Source organism: Schistocerca serialis, chromosome 8 (genome assembly GCF_023864345.2).
Source record: "Schistocerca serialis cubense isolate TAMUIC-IGC-003099 chromosome 8, iqSchSeri2.2, whole genome shotgun sequence".
NCBI lineage: Eukaryota > Metazoa > Arthropoda > Insecta > Orthoptera > Acrididae > Schistocerca > Schistocerca serialis.
Window position 1 is genome coordinate 349235232 of NC_064645.1, and position 5000 is coordinate 349240231.

Here is a 5000-nt window from a genome sequence, read left to right on the forward strand (position 1 = left end):
TCGCAAAAAACGTTGGGCAAATATATTTCTCCGATGCTGAGCGATCAGCTAGGAAGCGCCCCATCCATGTCGGTACCCGTGGGCGTCGCACTCGCAGTCGCAAAAAACGCTGGGCAAATATATTTCTCAGAAGAGTAATGACAGTCCGAGCCTCCTGCGTGGGAAGAGTCTTTCTAGGCCCTGACCCACGGGAAGCGTGTAGCTTCCCCCATCCCGGACATTTGACGTCGTCACACTACCGGTATTGACTAATAGACTGATTGTTGATAATCATAAGCCATACACTAGGGGGAAACGGCCGACAGGGGTATCAATATAGTGGAGCCGCAGTGTCACTAATGTACAGAGATATATGTTTCGACTGGAACCAGAGTAACCGTATACACGGCACTGATTAGTAACAGATGCAGAGCCATCAGAATACAGATAATATATATACAACCGTCCCTATACATGCTGAAAGACTCTGCACACAATGAGAACCACACGGCAGCCAGACACTATCACACACTACTCTCTGCCTCTAACAGGCACGCACACAATATCTAACCACCAGCATGGAAGAACATCCGGTGCATCCTCTCCGCCACATTACACAATCCACACTATCATAACCAGACCGGGAGGTCCACCCAGAAAACAGAATATCCCACCCTTCCGACATCCGCCATTGCTCAGCTAAGCCACGAACACCCACACATGTCCTACACAGGGGTGCACCCAACATCACAATACTGCCTCCTGTCACAGCACACAAACAATGGCAGGAATGAAAGACACAGATCTGCCACAACCTTGGAATCGGAGCGCCGCCTGTCATGACCCACAAGTGCATCCTGACGTGACAAATCGGACGATCCCGCAGGCATCCACTTACGATAATCACTATCAACGAACCTGCCGCGCCCCCCCCCCCAAATACACCTTTCCCTACAACAATGTGTACCTTAACCTAAGCTATATTGTACCTTACCCTAAGCTATATTGTCCCTTAACCTAACCTCCGTTGTGCCTTAACCTAACCTCCGTTGTGCCTTAACCTAACCTACGTTGTCCCTTAACCTAACCTACGTTGTGCCTTAACCTAACCTACGTTGTGCCTTAACCTAACCTACGTTGTGCCTTAACCTAACCTACGTTGTGCCTTAACCTAACCTACGTTGTGCCTTAACCTAACCTACGTTGTGCCTTAACCTAACCTACGTTGTGCCTTAACCTAACCTACGTTGTGCCTTAACCTAACCTACGTTGTGCCTTAACCTAACCTACGTTGTGCCTTAACCTAACCTACGTTGTGCCTTAACCTAACCTACATTGTCCCTTAACCTAACCTACATTGTCCCTTAACCTAACCTACATTGTCCCTTAACCTAACCTACGTTGTCCCTTAACCTAACCTACGTTGTCCCTTAACCTAACCTACGTTGTGCCTTAACCTAACCTACGTTGTGCCTTAACCTAACCTACGTTGTGCCTTAACCTAACCTAGGTTGTGCATTAACCTAACCTACGTTGTGCATTAACCTAACCTACGTTGTGCCTTAACCTAACCTACATTGTCCCTTAACCTAACCTACATTGTCCCTTAACCTAACCTACATTGTCCCTTAACCTAACCTACGTTGTGCCTTAACCTTACCTACATTGTGCCCTAACTTAACCTACATTGTGCCTTAACCTAACCCATGTTGTGCCTTACCCTAACCCATGTTGTGCCTTAACCTAACCTATGTTGTGCCTTAACCTAACCTATGTTGTGCCTTAACCTAACCCATGTTGTGCCTTAACCTAACCCATGTTGTGCCTTAACCTAACCCATGTTGTGCCTTAACCTAACCCATGTTGTGCCTTAACCTAACCCATGTTGTGCCTTAACCTAACCCATGTTGTGCCTTAACCCAACCCATGTTGTGCCTTAACCCAACCCATGTTGCGCCTTAACCCAACCCATGTTGCGCCGTAACCCAACCCATGTTGCGCCGTAACCCAACCCATGTTGCGCCGTAACCCAACCCATGTTGCGCCGTAACCCAACCCATGTTGCGCCGTAACCCAACCCATGTTGCGCCGTAACCCAACCCATGTTGCGCCGTAACCCAACCCATGTTGCGCCGTAACCCAACCCATGTTGCGCCGTAACCCAACCCATGTTGCGCCGTAACCCAACCCATGTTGCGCCGTAACGTAACCTAAATTGCGCCGTAACGTAACCTAAATTGCGCCGTAACGTAACCTAAATTGCGCCGTAACCTAAACTATATTGCGCCTTAACCTTACGCACGTTGTCGCTTAACCTGCTCTGTAATTGTTATGCGACTCGTTAAAGTAGTGTAGTGTTGCCTAACTGCAACCCTCGCAATATAGTTCGCTACTCGCACTGCCCGGTCCCCTGTGTATCGCGTCATGTTAAACACCCTGCAGGTGTTGCTGACTTTCCACATGCTCCTGTTATACACTGTAATGTGGATAGCAGCGGGACGTACATCCCCCCCCTCTTCCCCCCTGCCTTCGCAAGCTCGTCGGTGAGAAGTGTGCATGTTCAATGCCCTTCGCATGCCGAAGTACTCAGCCTACGTTGTGGTACGGCCTGTCACCTGTCCGCGGATGTACGCAAAACCCACAAACTGTACTGCACATTGGTCCGTATGTACTGAATGATACATCGTGGCACATGTGTGACCGTACGACGACTGCGCCTAGCAACGGCGGACCATACAGTCCAAATATTGTGCACGCAGCTACGTGTCGTCTCCCTTTAGGAGCTGGATTGCAGTGTGGTACGCCATACAGACGTGTGGGAGGAACGGACGCCCTGGATGGCGATCAGCATGAGCAGTCTGTTGATGTAGTGGAGCGTGTATTCGGACGTAGTCGTCTCTTCTCACACACTGTGATAGCATGTTGCACCGCGTTCCACATCTGCGACATGCTGCAGAGGCCGGCTGACAGTCGTTCGCGCAATGGACACCGCATACGTACGGGGGCTACCTTCCACGTGTTCTCTAGGCGTGCACATGTTGATGCGTCTATGTGGGCAGACGTAGTGTGTTGTGACACCTGACACAGGCATGCAATACTCGTTGCAAATGGCGATGGACGTCTACGTTTGCTGGTGACGTTACGCAAATGAACAACTGGTAACCCGTTGTGGTGCGGTTGTTCTCGCTAGAGGTGAATCAGTGTTGGCGACGATCGGTCGAGCTATTAACCGGTTGTTTCATGGATACCCACCATGCCCACGAACGTGAAAAGGGACCCACCATGCCCACGAACGTGAAAGGGGGATCTGGGTGTGAGGCGATACGCGGCGGTGGCTGGGTGGGACCGTCCCCGGCCGGTGAGGGGGGGCCGCCCGGCGTGCTGGCAGCGCGGTGCGTGGGCGCACGCGCTACAGCCGGCTGGTGGGGGCGGCCAGTGGCAGGCGCGCCGGCCGACGGACGCGGCAGGCGGCGCAGCTGCGCGCCGGCGCCCCCTGCTCGCGGCGCCTTGCGGCCAAAGTAGGTCCTCGCGGGCCCGGTGCGAAGCGCGGTGGCCATCTGCAGTGTGCTGGTCCGATTGAGGACTGTGTGCGCTGAGGATGCGCCGCCGCCCGGCGCTCGGCGCCGCGACGCCGTCTGCTGCTCGGTCGCCCCAGCGGTTCTCGCAGGTGGTTTGTATCGCAGCTGTGCGGACGTGTTGGTGCGTGCGCTGTGCTGGGAGAGTTCGCTTCGGCACCCAAGTGGGGCTTTTGTCCTTCTGTGGCGCTGGCGTTGGAGCTGCCGGTCACCGTAGGTGGCGCGTGTTGTCTCCCGCCGGCAATGCCACGACAGCACGCTCCCGGGCCTCTGTCGGCAGCGGCAAGCTCAGTTGGGAGCACGGGTGGTCGCACCTAAAGCGTCTACTCGCCTAACTCCGGGCGATTGCGCCTCTCTCGAACCCGACCAAGTACTTAGGACGGCGCTGCGCGCCGCCGGGACCTGAGAGGGTTTCGAGGTGTGTTGTGCAGGGGAGCTCAGCCTCCTCCTGTTTGCAGAATAATTGAGCGGACGCTTGCGTGTTCGCGCGGGCCCCCGGGACACACTCCCGGGCGGCCGGCTGCTCAGCTCTAGTTGACGCAGCTCCCTGGTTGATCCTGCCAGTAGTCATATGCTTGTCTCAAAGATTAAGCCATGCATGTCTCAGTACAAGCCGCATTAAGGTGAAACCACGAATGGCTCATTAAATCAGTTATGGTTCCTTAGATCGTACCCACGTTACTTGGATAACTGTGGTAATTCTAGAGCTAATACATGCAAACAGAGTCCCGACCAGAGATGGAAGGGACGCTTTTATTAGATCAAAACCAATCGGTCGGCTCGTCCGGTCCGTTTGCCTTGGTGACTCTGAATAACTTTGGGCTGATCGCACGGTCCTCGTACCGGCGACGCATCTTTCAAATGTCTGCCTTATCAACTGTCGATGGTAGGTTCTGCGCCTACCATGGTTGTAACGGGTAACGGGGAATCAGGGTTCGATTCCGGAGAGGGAGCCTGAGAAACGGCTACCACATCCAAGGAAGGCAGCAGGCGCGCAAATTACCCACTCCCGGCACGGGGAGGTAGTGACGAAAAATAACGATACGGGACTCATCCAAGGCCCCGTAATCGGAATGAGTACACTTTAAATCCTTTAACGAGTATCTATTGGAGGGCAAGTCTGGTGCCAGCAGCCGCGGTAATTCCAGCTCCAATAGCGTATATTAAAGTTGTTGCGGTTAAAAAGCTCGTAGTTGGATTTGTGTCCCACGCTGTTGGTTCACCGCCCGTCGGTGTTTAACTGGCATGTATCGTGGGACGTCCTGCCGGTGGGGCGAGCCGAAGGCGTGCGACCGCCTCGTGCGTGCTCGTGCGTCCCGAGGCGGACCCCGTTGAAATCCTACCAGGGTGCTCTTTATTGAGTGTCTCGGTGGGCCGGCACGTTTACTTTGAACAAATTAGAGTGCTTAAAGCAGGCAAGCCCGCCTGAATACTGTGTGCATGGAA

At 53.6% G+C, this 5000-nt stretch overlaps 1 non-coding gene across 1 annotated transcript in view; it reads left to right on the top strand.

Moving 5' to 3' along the window:
• Positions 1-4098: 4098 nt before the first annotated feature.
• The window catches only part of LOC126417748 (small subunit ribosomal RNA), a 1909-nt gene continuing 1007 nt past the window's right edge, over positions 4099-5000 (top strand). Inside the window, exon 1 of the ribosomal RNA XR_007575811.1 lies at positions 4099-5000. This exon is cut by the window's right edge and continues 1007 nt beyond it. This is a non-coding gene — a ribosomal RNA (small subunit ribosomal RNA).